The sequence below is a fragment of the Pseudorca crassidens genome, chromosome 12 (assembly GCF_039906515.1).
Source record: "Pseudorca crassidens isolate mPseCra1 chromosome 12, mPseCra1.hap1, whole genome shotgun sequence".
Lineage (NCBI taxonomy): Eukaryota > Metazoa > Chordata > Mammalia > Artiodactyla > Delphinidae > Pseudorca > Pseudorca crassidens.
In genome coordinates this window covers 59402942-59430552 of record NC_090307.1, presented here as the reverse complement: position 1 = coordinate 59430552, position 27611 = coordinate 59402942, and the positions used below count along the sequence as shown (strand labels likewise).

At 44.6% G+C, this 27611-nt stretch overlaps 1 protein-coding gene across 1 annotated transcript in view; it reads left to right on the top strand.

Moving 5' to 3' along the window:
- The first annotated feature begins 616 nt into the window (after positions 1–616).
- The window catches only part of EPB41L3 (erythrocyte membrane protein band 4.1 like 3), a 210676-nt gene continuing 183681 nt past the window's right edge, over positions 617–27611 (top strand). The window contains exon 1 of the mRNA XM_067699634.1: positions 617–902. The gene's annotated coding sequence lies outside the window, so the exon portion shown is untranslated. The remainder of the gene's footprint in view (positions 903–27611) is intronic.

The following is a 27611-nucleotide window of genomic DNA, read 5'->3' as shown; positions in this document are numbered from 1 at the left end:
ATAACGCTGGGCCTTCAGGCCTGGAGGTTCCGTGGGCACCAGTGCGGGTGGGTGGCTCAGGGGCCGCTGGAGCCCAAGGCTCCTCCGCGGCACTGATGCAGGTTGGGTGAGAAAAAACTGCGACCCAGGACTTATCTTCATATTTTAGCGCTTCGTGTGAACTTGTGCGAAGCTTAAGCAAAAACAAAAACCTCCAACCACTCTCCGACTCACATCCCTGCATGTTTGCCTCTGTGGCTTTAACTCTTTTCAGGGATTGCACACATTTAATACCAGCAAACGAAACCGAGTTACAGGGTCCCCTTCAGGCACACTAAGGGCATTTCTCACATCCTCTTTCTCTCTCTCTCTCTCCTCCAATCCGCAGCCGACACAAAATTACGCGTGTTTTAGTATGTGTGCCCGATCCTTGCCCTGCTTGCAAAAGCCGGAGCAGCTCCTAGAACTCGCCAGCTATAAAGCCCGGGGTGGCCGGGCAGGAGCCGGGCACCGCGAACCGCGGCTCTGGGGCAGGAGCGGGGCGGGGCCGAGCGCGGGGACCGCCCGGGCGCGGGGCGCAGCCAACCAGCGGCCGGCGAGGGCGGGCCGGCGCGGGCCGAGGGGCGCGGGCAGTCACAGGCGCCCGGCGCGCGCTGCAGGTGGCAACTTGGAGGTGCCACCGCCGCCGCCGCGAGAGGGCCCGGGTCTGGAGGCCCCTTCCAACCTCTGGGAGCCCTTTCCCGCCGCCGAACCCGAGTCCGTATCCGGGACAATCCGAAGGAAAAAGCCGCTGCGCAGGGACCTGTGAGCAGCCCTACCTCTCCTCTGCCCTTGCGCTACTTTTTTTCTTCCAGGAAGGTTGTGCCGGGGAGCGGCGAACAGGCTCCGGGAGGGGCCGGAGAGGGACGTTCCCGGTGACCCAGGTGAGCCCCTTTCCTTCCCCTACCCCATCCCTCTTCGTAGACGGTCGCAGGTCGGGACTCCAGCTCTCCGGGTGGGCAGGGGCTGGTGCGTGGGCGCCTGCCCTTGGCTCGAGGTCGAGGAGGGAGAAGGCGAGGAAGGGGCGAGGCTGGCCCGGCCGGGGGCTGCCTTCCCGGGCCCGCCTGGAATCCGCAGGGACGGACAGAGAGGGCTCGGCGGTGGCCGGAGGGCTGACACCCTGGTCGCAGCGGGCCGGAATCGCCCCCGTGCGCGCCGTTCGGGAGCCGCAGCGGGAGCCGGGCGCGGCGCCTCTGCGAACCTTCGGAGTGAGCGCGCCGGGTTAGGCGAGCGCACGAATCTTAAGTCCCTGCGAGCCCCGAGTGCCGAAGGACGTCATCCCTCTCTGCCCCGCAACTCCTCCTCCGCCCCTTCTCGCCTCCACCCCTCCGCGCCGGCGGCGCAGCCTGTTCGGAGATTCCGTGTCTTGGCCAACGCGCGGAGTCGTTGCTGCTGTCACTCCCCTCCCTAACCCTCGCCGGAGATGGAGCGCCCCGGGGTCTGCCTCCCCTAGCAGTCCGCTGAGGGCGAGTGGGGCAGGCCAGTTCTCTGCGCCGAGGGCGGGGGTGGGCGCGGGCTCGCTCTCCAGTGCTCGCTGTCTCCATCCCCAACCCCCTGCAGCTTGAACCGCTGGCCAAGGGAGCGGAGTCTCTGTAGCCAGACCTTGCTCGCTCTGGGAAATTGGGGGCCTCCTAGGATGTTGCAAACCTCGAAGGAGAGGCGGGAGCCTCTGCCTCCATCTGGGCGTTTCAGCCCCTGCCGTGAAGTGAACATTGGCTCTGACCTCCGCCTACGGGCTCTAGCATGGGGGTGCTGGCGGCAGTGTGTGTGTGTCTGTGTGTGTGTGTGTGTGTGTGTGTGTGTCTGTGTGTGTGTGTCTGTGATCCTCCGTGAGGCAGAGGCGCAGGAGCCCGCTTCTCCTGCCCCGCCGCGCCGCAGGGCTCCGCCGCCCCTCGCCGCGAGCGGCGCGCAGCTGCATGCCAGCAACTCAGCGCTGCTGGCCCCTCTCCTCCTCCCGCTCTAGCTGCTAGCCCCCCCCGCCCCCCACCTAGGCGCGACCCAGGGTGAAAATCATCTGGCCGGAGGGTGCGGGTGGGGGAATCGAGTCGCTCCCGAGGCGAATGGGACAGGTTTCCAAAATCCAGAGGAACGCCGCTCGCCGGGCATTTCATCTTCCCGCGGCTCGGCTGTGAGGACCTCGGGTAGAGGCTGGTGGAGGCGAATCCGCACCCCAGGGAGGGTGTCGTGTAACTCGGGAAGCCGAAGTTGGGGTCGCTGAGCATCCGAACTGCCTCTGGCGCGTCCTGCGCGGAGGCGGAGGAACCGGGGGCTGGCGTGCGGACGCGCTGCGCGGGCGGTGAGGAGGCTGGGGACCAGCTGCCGGAGGGCGCCCCGGGCCGCTGGAGCCGGAGGGCTAGGCGCCGGCGTGGGAGGGCGCGTCGGGGCTGCCGGTGGGCTCGGGGGCGCCCGACTAGCGCTGGAAGTTGAGGTCGGGGTCCGCGCCGCGTGGTGACAGCCCTCCCGGCCCCTGCGGATTCCCGAGCAGCAGCCACGTGGCGCGTTCGGTCTGCGCCCCGGCCCGCCGGCCGCGGCTTTCGCTTTTCATTCTGCAGAAGTAAAGCCTCTGCGTCCCGAAAGCCAGGGGTGCTGGAGGCGAAATCCTCCGGGGAGCGAGGGCGGCGACGAAAAGAGTCGGAAAGGGAGAACGCAGGATCCGGCGGGTAAAGCCGTTGAGCGCCAAAGATCCCCGAGGCAAGGCGAGGCTGACCCAGGCAAGAGGTCCGGCTCCTGGGCCTTTGCGCCGCTCTCCCTAGGGGACCGAGGGTTCCAGCCTCCTGCGCCCCCAGCCCGGGCTCGTGGACAACTGTATAATTCCCTCCGGAGTGCATTGGATTAAGACTGGGCGGGGAGAGGGCTGGAATCCATGAAATGAATGAAAGTAGAAAGGACTGTAAATCCCAAATATAATTCCGGTTTAAATCTAAATTCCGTTTGATTAGAAACAGACTCTAATCTGGTAGCGCAGGGTCTGGGTGCATTTCTCCTAATGACAGTGACTGGAGGGCCCGGCAAGGCTCGTCCTTCCCAAGCTGGAATTGTGCTGCAGGTGGAGGTTGGGAAGGGGTGGGAGTACGGGTGCACATACCCTTAATTTACAGCAGGGAAGCGGTCAAGTTCAGGTTGGTTTGGAAATGACCTTGCAGGCCTTCTTCCCCTTCTTACCTGCCACAGGCATTTCCCACCTGGATCAATTACATACGTTCAGAGACTTAAGCGACACCAGGGGGTTAAAGATCCTCTCCTGTAACGTTAGTTTCCAAAGAGGACTTTTAAAGAGGATTCTTAGAGCTGTGGTACCCTCAGGAAAACATTCTCAGTTCAGAGGAGCAGGGGTGGAAAGCGGAATTTCACAACTAGACTGTGATACCTCAGCCCCAGTAAGGGAGGTTTCCTCCAGACTGTGGTGTACGTTATTGAGAGCAGGGCTCTGTCTCACGTTTTCCCCCCAGGGCCTGGTATATAGCAGGTGTTCAACAAACATATACAGACTGATGCTTATCATTTAAAATGTTGGCCTGAAAAGACATTTAATAATTTCTAAGGTCAGTCATTTTCAAAATCAGAATATTAAACCAATTATAATAGTCATTATGAGGCCAAATGTCATTGGTTACCTGTATTTTTAAACTATTTGGGATTTGTGAAATCACTTTAAATAAAAACGCACTTAAGGTGTTAGGAAGTTTAGAAATAACAGCACGACCATTGCATGTTTAAAGTCCCTCTGTGACAGTCTCGGATTGAATACCTCTAGAAATGGAGATCTCACTACTTTCACAAGGGTTCTATCCACTTTAGGTAAACTCATTATTCAAATGTTAGGAACTCAAGGTTGAACGTGACAGGGCCTCTGCCCATACATGCTGGTTGGCAGGGCCAAAAAGGAAATGTGATTTTGGTGCTACTGGGTAGACAACGGGGGAAAGTCAAGGGATCTCAGCGCTTTGAGTGGCAGCAGCAAGGGGCACTTGACTGAGGATGGTCCTGTGCTTTGGCTTTGGAGGGGGAAGAGAACTCTATAAACTAATAAGAACTTTCTCGAAGCTCGGCCTGCTTATCTGTTCCTTCCAGTGCCATTTCCTGAGCTATAACACTCAGCCCTCTCTCTCTCCTACACGCCCACGCTTCTTACATGTAAGAGCCGTCTCCAAGCCTCTGTGTTCCTTTTCTTCTTGAATCCTAAGATTCTTCATGCTATCCCCAACACCGCATTGCCAGCTCTGCTCACAACACACTGAATATTAACATGCTATCTCTGAAAATTTTTAAAAAAAGAAAAAAGAGGAGCAAAAACTCAAGCAGGGAATGATTTGTGTAGAACTTGAAGTCAGGGCGGTTGGCGGTGAGTGGTTCATTAAAAAGATCCAGGGATGGGCTTCCCTGGTGGCCCAGCGGTTGAGAGTCCGCCTGCCGATGCAGGGGATACGGGTTCGTGCCCCGGTCCGGGAAGATCCCACATGCCGCTGAGCGGCTAGGCCCGTGAGCCATGGTCGCTGAGCCTGCGCGTCCGGAGCCTGTGCTCCGCAACGGGAGAGGCCACAGCAGTGAGAAGCCCGCGTACCGCAAAAAAAAAAAAAAAAAAAAAAAAAAAAAAGATCCAGGGAGCCGGATGAGTCACGGTCCACTGTGGGCAGCCACTTGCTCATCATTTTCACCTGCCACACGGTGAGAACCCATTTATGACTCCAGCGTTCTCAGAGGCAGTGGGATGGAGACTGTGAGAGCGAGCACATGGAACGTAGAATTTTCCAGTTCAGAACCAGTTAACCAAGAACAGCAAGACCCACAATTAGTTAGAAAACACGACTTTCCACGGAGAGCTGCTTAAGGGGCTGGAGATTGTAAAAGCTATCGAACCGTGCTCTTCACAGTAAAGATGGAGGAACACCAATGGCTGTTAGAAAGTTTCTGATTTGTCATTTTGCCAGGGACTCAGGGAAATGGCTATAGAGAAATCAAAGCAGCCACCAGATTACTGAGGGGAAGAAAACATTTGTGTTTTAATGCTACTTGAGTAGCACGTGAGGCTTTTGTTTGACAGCATTCAGTGTCATGATGACATGAGGTACAAAGCAGGCCTGATAGATGGGCCACTTGTGTGCTGAAGGGCCACCGGTCACAGAGCCCAAAGCTAATACAGAGGCTCATATCCCGGTGGGATTGCGGACAGAAATCAGGACACCGGAGCTAGAAGTACAGTATCTTGGAATCCTCAGTAGCGAGAGAGTGAGGAGCTAACTAGGTTAAGCGCGGTGATGTGATAGGGAATAGCATTGCATATAATTGGGGTCGATTAGGAGGATTTCAGTCAAGTGGCATGAACCCAGATCAGAACTGGAGGAAAGATATGAATGGGCGAAGGAATGCCCAGTAGTACTCACGTTGGGAATTCGGAAACAGAAGGAGGGAGAGAGCTGCCGTGTCTCAGTGTGGTGGGGAAGCGCGGGCAGGACTCAGAACTCAGACCCCTCACTGCTGCTCCATCGCGTTACGTAACGTCTCTGAGCCACAGTGACCCCATCAGTAAAATAGGGATAAGGATACTTCCTGGTGAGGAATCAATCACATGTAAATACCTCACATTGACTTGTTATTATGGCGTGTTATTTCTGGCTCTTAGGTTAGCTACCCTGGCAACAAGCTTCCGGTTTGGTAGACCCAGGAGTATAGGCTGGCTGGATGAATTATCACCAGGTCTTTCTCTTCAGCCTCCATTAGAAATCCAGTCTCACATTTCCAACTGCCAAGTAGATATTTTTACCCAGCTGGTCCACAGTCACCTCAGACTGAATAGGTCTAAAACTTTCATTCATCAATTTCCTACTTTCCTCCCTTATCCCAGTACATGTCCTGAGTCGCCAGGCAGGAAGCCTGGTCTTCATTTTTTACACCTTCTTCTAATGTTGCTGCCCTGGAGACACACAGAAATGCCAATGGTCTTGTTGTGGTGACTCCCACTGTCACTTCCTTTCTATATTATTGTTACCAGTCCTTCCCCAGACTCTTGTCACCTCCTGCTTGGACCGTTGTGGTCATCATCCCATCCCACTCTCATCCCAGCCCCCTAACCCGGGCTTCCAGCTCAGTCCTTTGATTGGACAGTTTTGATCACGTCATTGCCTGGCTCCAAACTTCAGGTCTCTCCTATTTCCTGAAGGATAAGATCTCAACCCTGTAGGTCTGTGTTCACAGCCCTGTGTCCAACACTCAGTGTGATCTCCCGCTGGCCCTGGCAGGAAACCCATCGCACCCGTCCCCGTCTTGGATGCTCACCTTTAAATTTTATTTCCACGTCCTTTGCCCATCCACTTCCTTCAACGGAAATACCCTTCCTCTCCATATCTTCATCTTGAAATCCCACCGGTTTTTCAAGGTCCAACTCAAATACCACTTCCCTTCTGAAGTTTTCCCTGATCGTTCTCAGAAGGGCTCCCTCCCCTTTCAGCAGATCTTTGCGTTTTCCTCTTATGTGGCACGTACCAGGTCTTTATTCTGTAGTGTGTTCCTGTTGATGGGACGACTTATTCATCTTTGTATTCATCATTGAGTGGTGCCCAGAGTGGAGGATCCATCACTTTTCATTCACTGAATGGTTATGTTGTGATGCCTGAGAAACACAACGAAAGAAGGATGCTCCAAACCCAAGTCAAGTCCGTAGGGAGGAAGAAGCAGCCAACCCTTGATCGGGTCTTCGAGGGTGAAGTGAAAGAGAGGCAATTATCTGAAAGTCACACACTACCCTCTACGTCCTTTTTGTCTAATTAAATGAATAACTTAAGCTTTGGTAGCTGGAGGAATCTGTGTCATTATTGACATTCTTCATTGTAGAAATGAGCTTCTAAGTCATGTGAGTTGGACGGAGTTTTCCAAAACAGACCAGAATGTGGGGAAGCCAAAGCTGACAGTGACTGGGGCTGAAAGAAAACAGATATCCTGGGCAAGATGCCTGTAAATGCTGAACGTATCCAGAAGGAGGGAAGAATTCTTGTCTGGGGCTCATGAATTTGTCTGATGTAGAATTCCTTTTAGGAAGCTTTTCATCTGATTCCTCTCATGGCTCCTTGATTTGCAAAATATACATACTATATTATCAAAATATATAATCATGCATGTGTTAATTAGCATGGGTAGTTGTCAGAATGTTTCTGATCGAGAAGAATAAAAAGACCAAGCCAATCCTCTTGTGTATACAATATGTTTGAGGACAGGTGGAAAAACAAATTATTATAAAAAGCTTGCCAGCTTGCTTGTTCTAGGAAGAGAAATGCTTCCAAACACTCTTAAATATACAAGCCTTCAAACTTCAGAGGATAAATCAATCCTCATCAAATAAACAGCCATTGCACACGAGGAAGGAACAAGTAGGAAAAAAAATAGGACATGATCAGGTGCTGAGGTTTTGAATAGTTAGGACTAAGACACTTATTATATAATGTTGGAATTATACTCTCAAACCTCTTCTAGAATCTGAGCAATTGGATGATCTAAGTGATCAAGGGCTGTTGTATCTGCGCTATATAATTTTTGACACATGGTGTTTTAAAGATTTTTTTTTTGATGTGGACCATTTTTAAAGTCTTTATTGAATCTGTCACAGTGTTGCTTCTGTTTTATGTTTCGGTTTTTTGGCTGCAAGGCATGTGGGATCTTAGCTCCCTGACAAGGGATCGAACCCATACCCCGTGTACTGGAGGGCAAAAAGTCTTAACCACTGGACCGCCAGGGAAGTCCCCACACATAGTGTTTATAGGGTTTACATAAATATATTACAAAATAGAAAAGATGTTGGTCATCCACTGGGTGAAAACATTTGGCCACATGTGTGATTCTTATTCAGGACACTGTTCCATACTGGCTAATGGAAACGATAGCGTTACTATATCACAGAGAAAATGAAAAAACTAAATGGCATCTCAAAGTGAGACACAATATTTTAATTACTAGTCTGATAGTTGTGTTTGTTTTTTTTTAAATCAGCATTTCGCCGTACAAATCTCTCTATCTCTTAACCTCTTCGATATAAAAGTCCATCATGGAAGATTCACATGAACTAATTCAAATACAAGCAAATATTTGTTCTTTAAAATTTTATTGAAGTATAGTTGATTTACAATGTTGTGTTAATTTCTGCTGTACAGCAACATGATTGTTTTATATATATATATACATTTTCAGATTCTTTTCCATTATGGTTTATCATAGGATATTGAACATATTTCACTGTGCTACTCCTTGTTTTTTATCCATTCCATATATAACGGTTTGCATCTGCTAATCCCAAACCCCCAATCCTTCCTTCCCCCACCCCCCATCCCCTTTGGCAACCACAAGTCTGTTCTCTATATCTGTGAGTCTCTTTCATAGATATATTCATTTGTGTCATATTTTAGATTAAACATATAAGTGATATCATATGGTATTCGACTTTCTCTTTCTGACTTACTTCACTTAGTATGATCATCTCTAGGTCCATCCATGTTGCTGCAAATGGCATTATTTCATTCTTTTTAATGGCTGAGTAATATTCCATTGTGTGTGTGTATATATACACATATATCACATCTTCTTGATCCATTCATCTGTCGAGGGGCATTTAGATTGTTTCCATGTCTTGGCTATTGTAAATAGTGCTGCCGTGAACATAGGGGTGCACAAATGCAAGCAAATATCTAGTCAGAGACTAATATTCACCTTCAAAAGAGAACGTCTTTCTTTCCCCCCAGCAGCCACAAAATTCTGCAGCGCCAAATCATCAAACCAGGAGCCCGTGCGGGCAAAGACTGTTTGGATAAGCTAGAGGTCTGCGTTAAAACAGACCGAGATACATTTGCATTCCACCGAAGATAGTTGTTTTTTTAAATGTTGGATGCCCTTTTTAGTTTGGGTTGTGAAAAACCCAAAATCTATCTTTCTTATAGAAATCTGTCTTATAGATAAGATAATATCTATACAAAATGAGAATGTTTAAAATGCATCACGTGCAGACCCTAAAGAGCAGTGTGAACATGGTGATACAACATAAAATGAGCAGGAGAGCCTTGCTGTTATGGTCAGTGCCCATCCCACTGTATAGGAGCTCTACGGAGCGTACCTTTTGGGAAAGAGGGGAAAACAACGATCATATGTGGGTGGATATTGGGCTGGGAACACGTATGAGGTACCACACTTTGCCTGTTTTCCCTCTGTATCTCAGTGTCTTCCTTTCATGCCAATTCCTGAAACACCCTTTTATCGAAGTCTTCACAATGACTTTCAACACGGGTCCTTAGAAACTGTTTAAATACAGTAATGTCATTTTTGGAAAGCATTCTCCCTGCTTTCACCCACCTTCTTCTACACGTCTGTGAAGTAAGCTTCCATCCCCTGCCCATACACATATGTCAGTGTCTCTATATTGTGGAGATATATTATTCTGGATTTCTCTGGAAACAGAGCCTGAGATCAGGATTTGAGTGCCAAGTGGGGACAGTCAAGCTGCCACACTCACCCAGCTGCACTCCTGTGCCCGCAGCTTCTCCTGAATGTCTGGGGACACATCACCTAAGTGTTCTGAGTCTAGGTTTCTTCTGCAAAACTAGTTTAGTCATACCTACCTAGCAGAGTTGTTATTAGGACTAGGAAAAATACTTATAAAATGTCTGGTATACAGTAAGTGCTTGAACAAGTGTACCCATTCCTTTGTGTCCTATGATGTATATTATATTAACATTTAATTCAGCGTGAAATTTGTATTTAACCAATCAAATTTTAGTCTCAATATTTGTGTCTCAGACTTTTGGTTCTGACTCTATTTTTTAATCATTAAAAAATGAACTGTAATCCTGAGTATATTTAAATGTAATTTTCTTTTTGGCATTTTTCAAGTTTTTTGAAAAAATAGTAACCAGGGCTTCCCTGGTGGTGCAGTGGTTGGGAGTCCGCCTGCCGATGCAGGGGACATGGGTTCGTGCCCCGTGGCTGGGCCCGTGGGCCATGGCCGCTGGTCCTGCGCGTCTGGAGCCTGTGCTCCGCAATGGGAGAGGCCACAACAGTGAGAGGCCCGTGTACCGCAAAAAAAAGAAAAAAGAATAACCAAAGTACAATGCAGTTAGGAAGATAAACGTGATAATCCTACTGCAAAAGTTTCTGCATTTTAAAATCAATTAGACATTGTTATTTTGTCATGTATAACAATTGTTATTGTTATATTATTATTATTTGTTATGAATGATGCATCGTTCATACCTTCTCTATATGTGCCTCATTCATGTTGCAATAATGAGTGGCGTAGACATTTATCCTCTGTCTGCAGTAAGATGATCCATGACAAGTTCATGTGGACGCCTTGATCTTGAGGTGATGAACGTTGACCCTTTAATCACCAAGATAATTAGGTAAAATGGACAGAGCTGATCTATTTCTTGGAAGAGCAGTTTAATTTTCAGTGGCTATATCAGTGGATATAACTTTTTCCAGGCCAAAAAGCTTAATAACTTTAAGACAACTGACTCTGTCACCACCTGCAATTGTGGTAATTCTAAACAGAGTCAGATTTCTCCTAACTGACCTTAGGAATCCCTGGGGAATCCCTCCCCTGCTTCCAAGACCACATCCCTTCTGTGCTGTCTGTACCCCCCCCCCCATTTTCACTTGCTTTTATTCAAGCCACGCTAGTGACATTTGACACTAAAGATCCCAGATGCACCAAAGGATGCTGATAAACCCACTGTGGCCTGAACCCAACAGAGAGGCACCCACGTGGCCAGGGGGCGACCTCAGCTCTCCTGAGGTCTGGACTGGGTGCAGGTTCTGGCTCACTGCTCAGTCGGCTGTGTTATCCCCGTGGCCCGGGAGGTCCGGCATTCATCCCCTTTTCTTGGAGACACCACCACACAACAGTGCCACTTGGTGGATTCTGGGATTGAGGTGAAGTGGCTCTTTCACTCAGGACCCAGGCACGAGCATCTGGGTGTCAGGATGGAGGATGGAGCCAGGCATACTCTGTAGCACACTCCAAATCTGTTCCAGCTTTCAGGGTTTCACATGAAATCCTTGGCACATAGCAAACGCGTGAACAGGTGTACCCACCTTGCAAGCTTGTGAAATCTTGGAGTTGATCAAATAGGCAGTGGGGAACCACGGGAGGGATGTGTGCAGAAGAGTAATACAGGAGGCTAGAAATAGAAAACTTACTCTAGCTATGGGTGGGGTGAGTTTGATGGTGTAAGAGGACAGAAAGCTAGGTGGGCAACTAGGAAGCTTTCCCACCTAAGCACCACACCCCACACTAACCTGGGACCTTGATTCTCTTCTCCTTTGACCTGGGTTCTTTCCCAGGAGGCCCCTAACTTTTTCTCCTATGGTTAGATGTTGGAATAACAAAAGCTACAAATGTCAAGATCTCATTCTTCAAAGGTTGGGTGGCTTAGATACTTTCACAAATTTTATGAATCTTGGGGAATATTATCATATTCCAACGTCATCTATGGAATACGTTGTATTTATAAAGGATGAGTAACTTGTGCTATTCTTAGCTATTTGCTTCCTTTGAAAAACATATTAAAGATAAAAATGAATTAGGTAACTCAACAGTGAGTAATGCTGCTGAAGTGTATGTGTGACCCAGATGTCAAAACCTTTTCACTCAGTGAAAAAGTATCACGATGTTTTGATTTATGTCTCGTACTTTTGATATATGAGTATATGCCTGTCTTTCAGGTTATTTCATGTAGTATTTTGTCTCAAGTGTAGCTTTGCTCGCCCCTAGATATGATTAGAAGATAACTGAGTGTGTTTCAGGAAAAATAAGCAGTGATGTCATTTTCCAGGTTGTGGGTTCATCAGCACTTAATTTCCCTAAGATGATGGTCTATTCATCTTTATGATGGAGTTACAGCGGCTCCAGCTTTCGAATCCACGATCCTAAAGCATCATCATGAATTAAAAACCTTTTGTTTTTTAAGCCTGATAACATCACATAAACTTCATGATAGATTTTACATGTTAGCATTATTGAAACACAATGTTAGCCCAAGGAAATGAAAATATCACTTTGCACAGGGTCTGCTGTACAAAAATACTAAGTATGCTGTGTAGTAGAAATTACCACAACATTGTAAATCAACTATACTTCAATAAAATAAAAAATGAAACAAGACAAAATATATACTAAAGAATTCTTTAATAACAATAATAATAGTAATAGTATCATTATTAGGAGCACAGGTAATATAGTTTTTGTTCTCCGGATAATTGGTCACATTAGCCGGACGACAGTCAATGTCTCGTTTTTTGGAATTGGCTCGGCACTTTCCCTGTTTAACCATGTTACCCAGGATTTCATGTTTATTTTCCTCTCCTTTCACCTCTCTGCCTAGATTTGGATGATCTCAGAGATATTCTGAATAATCTTTACAAAGTCTGGCAAGATGATTTATCTGTGTGGTTTTCACCAAAATCTATTGAAGTGATAAGCACAGGCTAAAGTATAGCACATCTTTCAAAATGCTTTCTCCTGGACTCCATTTGGCCTAAGGAAATGGGGTGTTGGTTACATCTGACAGCTGTTAGTCTAGTGGAAGGTAAGGATCCACTGGGCAGGGCTGGAAATGTAGCAAGTGGCTTTAGTGGTGAGCTGCTTGTATGATGCTCCAAAGAACAGCTGGGCTGAGCCACCGGTGACATCCTATCGGAGTGCAGTTCACTTACTACCTGGAAATGAGTGGATGTGGAAAAAGTATCTGACCCATAAAATTATTGCTCTGACCAAAAGTATAATTTTAACAAGATTGAGAAAGAGAGTTGAGAATAGAAAAAAAATGAAACAAGGAAAATAACCATTCTCTCACGTTATACTTCACTGTGTTGGATGCCAATGAAAGTGAGTGCTGGGTATCAATAAAGAAAGTTGCATTGTGTTCATAGAAAATTAGTGTCAAATAAATATGCTCTCCCTCTTTCTCTGCCCACTGCCTCTGAATATTGCCCTAGTCCCTACCTCAAAACAACAACAACAGGCTTCCCTGGTGGTGCAGTGGTTAAGAATCCACCTGCCAGTGCAGGGGACACGGGTTTGATCCCTAGTCCGGAAGATCCCACTTGCCACGGAGCAACTAAGCCCATGTGCCACAACTACTGAGCCTGCACTCTAGAGCCCATGAGCCACAACTACTGAGCCTGCGTGCCGCAACTACTGAAGCCTGCACGCCTAGAGCCCGTGCTCCACAACAAGAGAAGCCACCACAACAAGAGAAGACACCGCAACGAGAAGACCGCGCACCGCGACAAAGAGTAGCCCCGCTCGCCCCAACTAGAGAAAGCCCATGCGCAGCAATGAAGACCCAACATGGCCAAAAATAAATAAATAAAATAAATTTGAAACAACAACAACAAACAAACAAAAACTCTTTTCTTTTCCTTCCAGTTTTATTGAGATGTAATTGACCTACAGCACTGTAAAAGTTTAAGGTGTGCAGCATAATAATTTGACTTACATTCAACATGAAATGATAACCCCAGTAAGTTTAGTGAACATCCATTACTTCGTAAAAAGAGAAAAAACCCTTTTCTTCCTTATAATGAGAACTCTCAGGATTTACTCTCTCAACTGTCATATATAACATACAGCAGTGTTAATAGTACTTATCATGTTGTACATTATATCCTAGTATTTACTTATTTCATAACTTTGTACCTTTTGACCACTTTCATCCAATTTCCCCCTCTCACCCGACACCCACCTCAGGTAACCACAAATCTGATCTCTTTTTCTCAGTTTGTTTTTTTTTTTTTTGGAAGTATAATTGACCTACAACACTATGTCTGTTCTTGGTACGCAACATTGTGATTCGGTATTTCAATACAGTACGAAACGATCACCACGATAAGTCTAGTTGCCCTCTGTTAACACACAAAGATGTTACATAGTGACTGATTGTATTCCCCGTGCTGTGGATTTCATCCCCATGACTCCTTTGTTTTACAGCTGGAAGTTTCTACCTCTTGATCCCAAAACTCTCTTATAACAGCCAAGAGCCAGATTTTTGTGGGGCTGTCCTTTTACATAGAGGACGTAGTGGGTGTTCAATAAATGCAAAGAACCATAGTGACTTGATTTAGCGTCGTGAACCGGGATGGAAACGAAGCACATCCGTTCACTCGTTTTCAAAAAAGTTTAAGTGGCTGAGTGCATCAGAGTGATAGTTTAAAGATCCTGTCTCTGCTAAACCTCTCCTTGTAACTTCAGCGAGGGGGTTGATTTTCCCTTAACACCCAATAGTCAGAGAGCTGTGAGAACATGCGTTCCACCCGGGCTGAAAACACTGAGCTGCATTCCAGATGCCTTCTCTTCAAGGTCCGATGCGTTCCTGGTTGTAGCCACAAGCTGAATTTGTCCGCATGGGGTTGCTTGCTCAAGATCTATGGTGTGGTTCTCCCCCACTTTGTGTTGACTCTTTGTTCACAAAGAGACACGCTGAATTCAGAAATATGCTTTTTGGCATTGACCTACTAAAGTATCAGTTTGCTCCTGATATGAAAGCCAGCATCAAAGATATGGACAGGACAAGGTCAGTGACCTCTGAACATCTTGAAGCCTTTCATTTTTCAACTGCACTCATGCCGGGGAGAAGCCTGGCTTTAGTAGTCCTGTGCCCTTTGGAACAGGTTGAGCAATGCTGCCTACAGAGTCTTCCTTTTCATTTGAGCCCATGGCCTTTGGAACGTTTGCACCTCCCCCCATAAGGAATGCCCGCAAATCTCATACTTTGGCAAGTTTTGACTCTCCTTTTCTGAGTTATTTTTCAAAGCAGAAGGCAAGCAATGATCACAGGGTCATTTAATGTTTGTAGTGCATTTTGGTTTTTAGAGCATAGAAATGCTTGTGTTCTTCAGCCTTTGGCTTTTTCGGTCCTACGGGTGAAAAGATTAGATTGATAAAAGGCAGAGACCTACTTTTGGAATATAGGCATTCCCCATTTTACAGATGAATCCTTCTTCCAAAAGTGCATTTGTCAGTATTTGTTTGGAATTTTGAATTCTTTGCCCGGAGAGAAGATGTTGAAAATTATGGTTAGGTTTCCAGGCTAGTTCAGACAACTATACTCAATCTATGTCATGAGCAAATTTTGAAACTATTAGTGCCAGTGGTGGGACTCAGACAGGAAGCCAGTGGGGCCCCAGGAAGCCATGGGGGCAGCTGAAGGCGCAAATCTTTGGATGCACAGATAGCATCCGTTCCTGAATCCCTCATCCATCTTCTGCCCATTTCTCTGGGCTCTGATGTCCACATACTATCTTGAGTCACACTTCTATGCTTATAGTTAGGCTTTCTTCCCAAAATACATTCCTCATTCCAAATGTATTACCTTCTCTCTTTCTCAAATAAAACTACCATTTTCTTAATTCTGCTGCTCTAACCTGGTAATAGTAGGAAAGCCACCTGATTAAATTAATCATATTTTTGTATGTGTGCAAGGGATTGATAACCCCATAACCCTTCATGCTATTTGCATTAAAAAATAGAATGTCTCACAGGTGGCCAACAGGCACATGATAAGGTGCTCAACATTGCTAATCTTTAGAGAAGTGCAAATCAAAACCACAATGATGTATCATCTCACACTGGTCAGAATGGCCATCATCAAAAAGTCTACAAATAATAAATGCTGGAGAGGGTGTGGAGAAAAGGGAACCCTCCTACACTGTTGGTAGGAATGTAAATTGGTACAGCCACTATGGAGAACAGTATGGAGGTTCCTTAAAAAACTAAAAGTAGAGTTACCATATGATCTAGCAATCCCATTCCTGAGCATATATCTGGAAAAGATGAAACTCTAATTCAAAAATATACATGTGCCCCAGTGTTCCTAGCAGCACTATGAACTGGAAGCAAGACAGAGAAGCAATCTTAAGTGTCCAATGACAGATGAATGGATAAAGAAGATGTGATGTATATATACACACACACACACACACACACACACACACACACACATAAACGCACGCGCGTTTTAACCAAATCATCACGGGTTAGAGGATTCTGTTTTTAGTCTATTCATGAATTACAGGCATCCGTCTTCGCTGTATACTCATTCACTCCGTTTCTGTTTCTCTCTCTGTTACATATACGTCGTAGTTACCTAAAAGTTGAGCAGCTCTTGGATGGCCAGTTGTGATGGGAAGAAAAAAGGGAAGAAACCAAGAAAAGGAACTGCCATTTACTGAGCACCTACTATGCTCCAAGTATTCTGATCAAAGAGCTGAAAAATGCCTTTATTTCTGGCTTTTCCCACACCTCTGTAGTAATGTGGAGACAACAAAATCAAGGCTTGCCCAGAGCAAGTGACTCACCAAGCCAAAGTTGATTCAAAAATACAGTCTGTCTGGGACTTCCCCTGTGGTCCAATGGTTAAGACTCCGCGCTTCTACTGCAAGGGGCACGGATTTGATCCCTGGTGGGGGAACTCAGATCCTGCATGCCACGTGGTGCACCCCCCCACACACACACAAATACAGACTATCTCTATGAAATCATACCGGTTCCCTCCTTCACACCCTAACCCTACCCCTAACCCTTAAAACAAAGCACCTTTAAAGAAAAGCTATAATTAGATCCATTGAGAAGTTTAACTCCATGCATTTTTTGCTCATATGTCTTTAGCATTTTTAAAGACGTGCCCTCCTCTCCTGATGTTCTACCATCTCAGTCTTGATGGAAGGTTCTAGCACCTTATCGGTTGCTCTCTTTAAGGTACAGGCTGTCCCCTCAGTGATGCTGTTCCGGCAGGCGTCCCTGGAAATGTACTTGGATAAGAATGTTTGCTATGACTGGCCTTGTTTCCTGGCTGTGTTCCATCGTCCCCTTCACACACATTTCCTTACCTTGACATGCCTTAGATCTGTCTTCTCTCACTGATTTTACGAACATACAATTATTTTCTTGTTATTAAAATCATAATCATGCTTTCAGTTGCTACTTATTCCTGGAAACTGCATATTAAGATTATTTTTATCTTGCCGACACTAAAGTTAACAACTCATAAATTTTATTTTATAGTCATGGATATTAACCCCATAGCTGGCTGCCTCTAGCTCCTGGGTGAAAAGAGAAGTGAGGTTTTTTTTTCCCTAAGAGTTAGGGGAATGCAGAAGGGACTTGAGGGTGGATAAAGCTTGCAACCACTTCTGAGGGGACAGGTACCAAAAGGCCAACAAGGAAGCAGAGAAGGTTTGCAAGCAGCAGGGGAGGGCCTCACTGAAGTCAGGAAGCTCCATTTCCTCCCACCCCACAGAGCATCCTTAGAGCTCTGAGCCTGATTTTTGGTTCCACTGGAATGTGGGCTCCTCTATAAACATTTGCCACTTCCCAATTAACCATAACGTGGGTTTTAAAAGGTAAGCACAATGCAGGCACTGCACTGACCATGTAGAGGAAGTTATTCTTTTTGAAAGCAACCTTGAGATTCATTATAGGTTGATGAAGCTCTATGTGGGAGCCTTATGAATTCATTTTCTATAATGAATCATTAGAGGCTGGAAACGTAGGTTGAACAGTGAGTGATTCTGTACATCTATCGCGTACCAGAAAAGAGACAGTGACTGCAGCCTTCTACACGTATAGACTAGTCTGACCCTGTTCTTAGGTAAAGACCAGAGTCCCACACGTGGCTTCTGGGGTCTCCTGCTTCCTTCTGCAGCCTGGTCTCTCATCCTTTGCCCTCCTGATCTGTGCTCTCGACACTGCAGTTCGCAAACATTTTGGTCTTAGGACCTCTGTTCAGTCTTAAAAATGATGGAAGACCACAAGGAAACTTTGTTTATGCATGGTATATTTATTGATATGTATTGCATTGGAAAATACAGCTGAGAAATTTTTTAAATACTTATTTTTAATTCACTTACAAATAAAAGTCCATGCCACATAAACCCAATTCTTTTTTTTTTTTTTTTTGCTGTACGCGGGCCTCTCACTGCTGTGACCTCTCCCGTTGCGGAGCACAGGCTCCGGACGTGCAGGCTCAGCGACCATGGCTCACGGGCCCAGCCGCTCCGCGGCACGTGGGATCTTCCCGGACCGGGGCATGAACCCGTGTCCCCTGCATTGGCAGGCGGACTCCCAACCACTGTACCACCAGGGAAGCCCGGCTTTTTGTTTTTAATTGTAGTCATATGCACATAACATAAAATTTAGTATCTTAAGCATCTTTAAGTTCAGCAGCGTTACATCCTTTTGCATCGCTGTGCAGCTGCTCCCAAGGACCCTTTTCATCTTCCCAATGAACTTCAACTCCCCATTTCTCCCTCCCCCCAGCCCCTGGCAACCACCATTCTACTCTCTCTCTCTATGAATGAGCCTACTCCAGGGACCTCGTAGGAGTGGAATCACACAGTATTTGTCCTTTTTGTGTCTGGCCTATTTCATTTAGTGTAATGTCCTCAAGGTTCATCCATGTTGGGGCACATGTCAGAATTTCCTTCCTTTTTAAGGCTGAATTGTATTCCAGTCTATGTACGGACCACATTTTGTTTATCCATCATGTGTTGATGGACATTTGGGTTGCTTCCACTTTTTGACTATTGTGTACAAGGCTGCTATGACCACAAGTGTGCAAGTGTCTCTTCGAGACCTTGCTTTCAGTTCTTCTGAGTTGATAGTAGCTTTTGATGTCATGGATTAGTAGTTTACATCTGTAGGGCAGAGGCCCAGGAGGCCCTGGTTGATCCAAGGATCACAGAATTCCTCTAGCATGACCTTGGCACTGCCTGGTCTTCCAAGGTGACTGTCATGTGGAAAGCCTGTGACAGATGCTCTGTCTTAAATGAAGCCTGTTTGGGGAGTTCCATCTACTTGATATTATGTTTTATGTGACCTTACGCTGTGAAATTTCTTCCCTAACAGAGCAACTATTATGGCTTGTAGGGTTGAAAAACAACATAGCCTAGAAATTTTATGCCATGTAAAAGTTTTTCATGGCCTCTATAAAAAAGATAATAATAACTTATTTCTTTGGTCTTTTTATTGATGAATTCAAATTATATTTTATGGCTCTGACCTTCAGCACATTCTAAAATGAGTTATAATTTATATTCTTGGAAAATGTATAATTGGAATTATTTTAGTCAAATGCTTGTGGGAACGTGTAAATAATTTTACTGGGTTTTCTGATTTTGATTTTGAATTAGCCTAAGTCTTTACTTGGCCACAGTCTCAAACTCCCTCCCCGTCCCCCCCATTCTAGTCCAGACTTGCTTTAATTATTTTTATGTCCCTATATGTTCATACAACTCTTTCATGGTCTCTTTCTGGAAACATCTATTACATATTCAAATGTGGTCTGCATGCATTTTCTCTCATTTGCAGCTGCTCAATGAAAATGTTAACAAGAGATCCCTTTGTATCTCTTGGGAATTATCTACCTTTGCTTTTCTATAGCAACTTTGTCCTTAACCCACAGTGTCTTGGCAATGGGGCAGGTTTAGAAAGGAGAGAACTCGTATTACCATGCTCAGAATAGGGGTGAGTTACCACCAGTTGTTGGGTTATTTCTAATCTGTGTTTTCTTCTCCTTTTTGCTCACCCTCCCTGTCTTGCTGCCCCTCGGAACATGGCATGTGACCTGCCCATCACCTGGAAAACTGTTATCTCTGCATGTGACACGGGCAATGTGGGTGAGTCCTGAAATTAATGTTTAAGCTGTTGATTTCTCTCTCTTGTCTGGGGAAGAAAAAAATTGCCAAGTGAAATTGTTTGATGCGACAATATCTTTAGCATCTTAATGCCCATGTGCGTGCACCCCAAGCACATTAATGTTTTGCCGTTGGTTTTCTTTATTTTTGGAAGGGGAAGGTTTATATGATTTTTTTTTACGTGGGCCTCTCACTGTCATGGCCTCTCCGGTTGCGGAGCACAGGCTCCGGACGCTCAGGTTCAGCGGTCATGGCTCACGGGCCCAGCTGCTCCGCGGCATGTGGGATCTTCCCGGACCGGGGCACGAACCCGTGTCCCCTGCATCAGCAGGCGGACTCTCAACCACTGTGCCACCAGGGAAGCCCTATATGATTTTTGAAGAATAGTTCTTTATAACAAATCAAATGGAATTTTCTAAGGCTCTTGTTCAATTGTTTCTATAAATCACACACTGCAAATATTCATAATTACCGTTTACGGCAGATATAAATGTGTTTGTTTTTGTAATGCTGGGATCGTTTTTAATATAAAGGCATTGGAAATGATACATTGTTGATGTATTTATATTAAATGAGTCATGAATCTTGACATGAAATCTTCCCACTTTAATTGGTTCTCAGTCGATGGTTTCAAAACGCAAGGTAGCAACACTGTTAAATATCAAATTCTAACTTTGCTCTTCCAAAACTGGGCAATAAGGATGTACTGGGCACTCACCTATTGCACATGCAGGACCAGGGAAGGGAGAGAGGGTTGATGTCTGCTGGTGGATTTCTTGCTGTGGAATGGAGACCAGACGACAGGCAGGTTTTGAATACAAAAAATAGATTTTTAGTTACATTTCTTTCTAGTTATCAAGCATGTGGGAAGCAAGATTTTTTAAAAAGCCTTTGATTAGCCTGATATTATAGAAGTGGCTGGTCCAATAGCTTCTATCCATTTTTAAAAGTACTTAGCATGGCTAATTCCCGGAAAAAAGAAATCAGTTGGGGTATATTTCCATAGGAAAATCACTGTCTTGGTTATCAGTTCCCCTTTCATCTTGGGTCTCCCTCTGCATAAATTTCAAATAAATTTCAGACTGCCATCTTAGCCAGTTGAGCTGGTGGGATTTCCCTTGTTGGGAGCAAATACATTTGTTATTGCCATCTGTTATTTCTGGAATCTCTAAAATTATATTGAATGTTAGCATGAAAGTTGGCATGGATGGTTGTAAGATTTTCTATTGTGGTGTAAGTAATTTGCGAATCCTTATCTTAGATGATTTAGTTGCCCGTAAATATCCTAAGGAATATGTATCATTTGAGTTTACTCTGTTCAGCTGTGAGTAGTTGATTTGACACAATTACCACCTAATCAGCTATTTTGCCTATTGGGTTATGCTATCATTTTTCAGTTCCGCATCTAAAATCTCCTTTTGGGATTCACACTGTGTGTTTTCCTCTGTGTGTCTCTCTGGGTCTTTCCATCGCCCTCCTTCTCGTAAATGATAACCCCACTGGTCAACCATCCTTAAAATCTCACTTTCTCTTCCAATAATAATCAGTAACCAGAACCTACTTCTTTTAAATTAATCATGCCCCACATCTTGTGAATTCTTCTTTTGTCTGGGACCTGGAAAGCCTTCTGAAGATAACACTGTATTTGTGAGATGCTCTGGGAATCTTCAGAAATCTCTGGTCCTAAAAGCAGCAAAGTACAAGTCAGGGTGTTTGCTTATTATTTCTCATCGGACTCTGTTGTAGGGCATGTGTGTTCCCACCAGCCTCTCCTTTTCCTTCACTTTCTAAGGCTCCCTTCTAGTCTATTAAGGAATCTTTTGATGTGTGGGGTCATTTGGTTTTTTAATCTGTTTTTGTTCCATTTATAGGGAGGGGATAGGTTGGCTCTGCAGCCTAAAGAGTTACTGGTTTGGTCAATATGGGATCGTTTTCTTAAAAAAAAAAAAAATAGCTAGTGGGTTTGTCACCCTGACATGGTTTACTTTTGGGGATGTGCACAATCACATGTCATCAGCACCCTCATTCTCAGCCTCACCTTCATCACTTCCTCTTTCCCAGGTGCTGGCTGATGGACTCCACATGCATCTCATTTAATCTTCCTAACACCCTCATGACACAGGAACTTTTTATCATCTGAATTTATGGATGAGTAAACTGAGGTACAGCTTGACCTCCTGAAGGCCACCAGGGTCCTAGTCATAAAATCTTTTCATTTAGACACATTTCCTTTTAACCATTTTAATATACTCTTGGACTCTTCTGTACCTTCAAAGACAGAATTTTGGTGCATCTCAGACAATACTTTGTCCCATACAACGAAATTTGTCTTTTATCCGGCAGTTATGTAAAGCTCTTTCATGAGTCATGGTAGGGAGTGAAGTGGGGGCAGGAGTGGTTATAGTAAAAGACTTGTCAATTAGTAGGGTGATTTGCCCTATGAAAGAGATTTCTGTTTCAAGAGGAGTTGATATCTTTGTATCTGACAATATAATCATATTTTGATAGAACTAATAGTAGTTTTGCAGGAAAAAAAATCGAACAGAAGCTTAATTCTTTCCCAATTCATATAAACCCTGTACCTACAAATTCCATTTAGATTTCCAACTCTTGCTTTTGAGGGTTATTGAGCTTCTAAATCCATCATGAGTACTTCTCTAATAGCTAATTTTCTGCTTTATTAGTCAGGGTAATAAGACCCTTCTCAAAATCAGAGAGACATAAAAAGCAGAAAGTTATCTTGGTCGCCTAGCTCACCCTGCTTGAATCTCCCAAGGGTCTCCATTGACAAGGGTAGGAGTTGCTGGAGCCTGGCCACAGACATCTTGGACAAGATGCTGGGATTTCCAGTTACCCAAGGTGTGCAGATACTCATAACATCTTACCTGAGTTTTGCAGCAGCTTGCCAAACCCTTCTTTTCATCTTTATACCATCCTCCATCTTGCTCCAGAGAGACATAGCCAAGCTGTAAATCTGCCCATGCCTCCCTCTTGCTTTAAGCACCCCAGTGGTTCCATCTTGCTTCTGGTACTGCCTCTCCACCGTAGTTTGGCAACAGCCTGGTGAGCATTAATCATTTGTCTGGGTGTCACAGGTAAGGGGCTGTTAATAATAAGTCTAAGTATTAAAGTTTAAAAAGTATTTTTTTTTTAAGTAAAATAGACTGTTTTCAAGTTTACCTCTATGGCACTATTATTTGCACTCACTTTTATTCCATATTATTTCTTCTGTGTGTAAGATAGATAAAGATCTATCTGTCTGTCTAGCTATCGGATGCCACATCTGGCTATGTGCTGGGGATTGTGTATAAAATCATCAGCCCTCCTTATCTGTCTTATCACCTAATGGTTCCTGGTGTCCAGCTAATAATTCTGTTTATCAAGAGTTTCTGTAGTGCTTGTGAGTTGTGATTTTGTAGTTATTAACTTGGGCAATGTAATTTTACTCGTGGAAAATTTCTAGGTAAGAAGGAAGGCAAGGATAGATTAAGAGAGCTCCGACATTGTGTTGTATGCAGTGATGTTATGAACATTCTGACCCGTAATGACAGTAATTTTTGATGACCAAGTAAACATCAAAGTGGTGATAAGGAGTAGAACTTGCAGGAGGAAAAATCATATAACTAAAAAGTTAAAACCTGTACATTTCATTTGTTTCAATAACAAAAAATAACATAGTTACTCTTCAAGAGCCCATGTTTATTTACTTTTTTAATATTACCCATGTAATGGAGGTCTGAAAAAAAAGGCAAGGTTCTTCTTTCAAAATAAAACAAGATATTTTGAAAAATCTTATGCACTGAAGGTTTGTCTTATAAGATGACTGATTCTGTATATAGTAGATGATGTTAGTACTTACATGTTTATATAAGGTGTTATCCCTACCACCCTCATCCTCCTGAAATGTCTGTGCTGCTTTTTGCTTTCTATTCCCAAGTAATTTTGCTAGAGGTGAGGAGTTGGAAAAATCAGGAAGTATAAGATGCATGAAAAGTCATCTGTCTTGTGTCTCGGTCTGAAAAAAAGGTCAAGAACAAAGCTCTTTAGGATGACCCACAAGTTTCCCCCGATCCTGTTACCACCTACCAGATGCATCTGCCACTTTGCTTTTAGCCCCAGACTTGTGTCACTTGTCACTCCTGCTGTGTCCCTGCCATTAGTATCCCAGGAACTCACATGTATCCATGATTTCTCTCATTTTCTTCCTCCTGCTTCCCGCTCCTTCCCTCGTCTTTATCTAGTAACTTCTGCTTGTCTGTTACACACAGCTCCTGCAAGAATTCTGACCAGATAAGCATCCTCTCCTCCCACCCTACTGGGTATAAGAATCCATCAGACTTTTACAGCACCCTGCATGTGTCTCCCTGTGTCTTTGCATGTCATAAGGGAGTGATGGATTTATCTATATATGCCCTCTTTGGTTTTATAAAATCAGAAAGAACCGGGATTTCATCTTTAACAATTCCTTATGCCTAACGCCTATAATCTGCAGGGCTGTCACGGGTTGTGTTTCTTGAGGATAGATTATGAAATGGACATTGGCGGCCGTGGTGTTTCTTAGCAAGAGCTCCTGGGACCAAGGCCAAGGAGGAAAGCAGGACTGGGAAGAAGGAGAAGTTGTGATCCCCACAAAGGTCTCAGCTCACCCTATGGGGACCCCTATAGCTGGAATGACCTCCAGGTGGTTCCCAATTAGAGCAAGATGGCCCGAGCATCCTTACCCCTACTGGAAGGAGGTGTGACCTGTGCAAGACAGTTTTCTTCAGTGGAGGCAACCCCACAAAGGACTGACAGCTGAAGACTGCCTTTTGGCAGCATTTCTAGAAGCTGGAGGATTATAAATCCTTTGTCCCTGTAAGGGGATCTGGGCAGGATATCAATGGTGTCCACCGTATAGGCACAGAACTTTTTTGTGAAATTAACTGAAGAAGAGAAAATGCCTGTGAATTTGGGAAATTGGGGATAAGAGGAGGAAATGAAACACGTGGGTGATTTCTATCTGCTCTATTAATAGAAATGGTTTTAATAAAATGGATTTTTCTCTGAATAAGGAGATACGATTTTTTAAGACCCTTTAAGCTTTAAGGCTTCCAGCCCTAAAAGCAGCAAATGCATTGTTTGTAACTATTCCAAATACTGACATTTCTGCTCCTCATTTCATAAATATTTGTTGATTCCCCGAAAGATACACAGCACTATAGTAGCCAGTGTGGGACCCAAAAAAATTGTTTAAAGAAAAAATCAAATATCAAGGAGATTTCAAACCATTGGTAGATAAAGCTGTCTAGAGGATTGATCATAATGCAAAGCAGAATGAAACTTTGGAATGAGATGTCATACGAGCTGAGCTTTGAACCTCCAGAGACTTGAGTTTGACTCTTCCAGGAAATGGTAGCTTTTACTTTTCTGCCTGAAATAATATCTCATTCAACTTTTATAGCTTCTACAACCTATGACGTTTATTTATTGGAAGGAGGGGTGCTCTTATCAAAACCTACAATGGCCAGTGAAATGAGAATCATAACTCTTTCTTCTCTAGTCCACTTCCAGACTCTGAAAATGAAATAATGCTTGTGCCTCTCAGGCTTGGTTTCTGTAGGGAAAAAAATCACCAAACATGGGGCTATATTTCAGTTCCAGGGCTGGGCCTACAGCCGCCTGCAGGTCTTGCTTTGTTTTTGTTTTTTTGTTGTTTTTGCGATACGCGGGCCTCTCACTGTTGTGGCCTCTCCTGTTGGGGAGCACAGTCTCCAGACGCGCAGGCTCAGCGGCCATGGCTCACAGGCCCAGCCGCTCCGTGGCATGTGGGATCTTCCAGGACCGGGGCACGAACCCCTGTCTCCTGCATCGGCAGGCGGACTCTCAACCACTACGCCACCAGGGAAGCCCTACAGGTCTTGCTTTGTGATGTTGGCTTCTAATCACCTCCCAGGTTCACTGTGAACCCTTGTCCCCACCGGTGACTCTGAGCCCCGTGCAGGATGGAGGTGTGCCTCAGCTCATTTCCACTGTCTTTTTAAAAGCAAGTGTCTTTGTTCACCTTTCACTTAAAGGCGACCCCTGCTTCCTTTTAATGACTTCTATGTACATGTAGTTCCTTTGTTTTCTCTACCTCATCTTTAATTGCTAAGATGATGACAGTGCTGATGAAGAAGACATTGTCTCTCTCTCAAAGCTTTAGTGAAAAGAAAAAAAAGCAAACTGAATTATAATAGCAGAGTTCTAAATTATGCTTATAAGGCAGTGTTGGTGATAAGGAAGTAGTTAAACATTACTTTGCTTAGAAAGAAATTGTTCTCAGGACGAATACGGAGTGTCAGCAAAATGAAAACAATTGATTCATCAAGTTCTTCCCTCCCTGGCATATAGAGAGTGAGATTATTAGCTCGGCAAAGTTATTCTACAGTCTACTTTAGTCTGTAGTTTTCTCTATCAACCATTTTTTTTCTGATGGTCCTAAAGTCCCATATTTAAAAGTTTTAAAACATCAGTTACCCATTCTCCTCTGCTGACTCTTCTGAAGATGTTACCCTTGAGATAAAGAGAGGAGGGCTGAAGGGCTGTAAATCTGTCGAGTCTGTATTGATCTTCCCTATTGGATTTAGCATCACTTCCCTTGTATCCATCATGCCGGAAGTAGATACAAGGTGCCTGGCTAACCTCTATCTTTTAGGGAACAATTACAATATAAGCTTTACTCTGTAAGACTCTTATTATCATAGTATTAATACTGGCTACAAGACTGGCAAGAGGGATGGGGAAAGTGCAGTGTTTGGGGGAAATGTGTTAGTGTGTATTTTCTGTGCCACAGGGCAGGTCCCACCCTCTTTCCATTTGAAAAACTAATTGGAAAACTCCACCACGTTGGAGGAGAAGGACAAATAGCTTTGCATCAACATGAAAACTTGATATGAAAATATGAAAAGTTGAATGACTGATTTTACATAAAAGCTGTCAGTTTTATAGATATTGAAAAAGGCTCTCTATTTAATGTAGTTTGTCCAATTCATCCAGTCTTTGTTTTAACCAAGGAATGGCTTGAGAACCCAAAGCTCAGATAGTTTCTCTTCTTTTTAAAAAATCACCTCTGTCATCAAAGATTATCCACTCCAAAGTGCTATTCGTCTTTACTCCTATTAGCTTTGCTTCTATAAATTATTTATGTAGCAGAATAATTTGAATTTAGTAAATGGCTTGCAAAGGACAAAATCAGCTTGCCTGTGGAAAATACGAAGCAAACATCAAAGAACATAATTTTCTTTTTTTCATAACTGTTTGGTTGAACAGGTATAAATCCCCAGTTATGATGGATGCTGGTTTCTTGGGGTAGGTGCTAACTGCCTCCATGCCTACCTGACCCTGATTGAACCCATTTCTTGGACTTTCTGGGGGAGAATTTATGTGAGGTCAATGAATTGTACTTGTTCAAAGGTTACTCTGCTACATAATTCAGCTGTCAGCAGAACTAGGTCCGGCCTGGCCCAAGATTTTGTATAGGTCTAGGGAAAAAAAAATTAAAGAGACTCTGCAACATTTTACTGCCTAGTAAACTGACAGAATCACGTCAGCTGTGTCAGCACAAGCGTTGGGGAATTGGGCAAGGGTTCTTGCTGCTGGCCTGAACTTTGCATTTCGAGCACGTTGCGTTGGAAAGACAGCCCTGAGATAGCGCACGGGGGAGCTGACCTAGCAACGATGAAGGGAGATATTTGTGGGGCAATCGTGGTGCCTTTATCCATCTGCAGTGAGTGATGACTGAGTTTGGCGGGTTATCTCTGACGCCTTATCTCCTCCAGCTTGAGTCCACCGAGAGGCTCTAGAGTAGTTAGAACCTATTTTTAACAGCAAGTCCTACCGACCCATAATTGAACATGCAATAGTTTGTTTTTTGTTTTTTCAGTTCAGAAGCCCCTCAGACATTCCTAAAT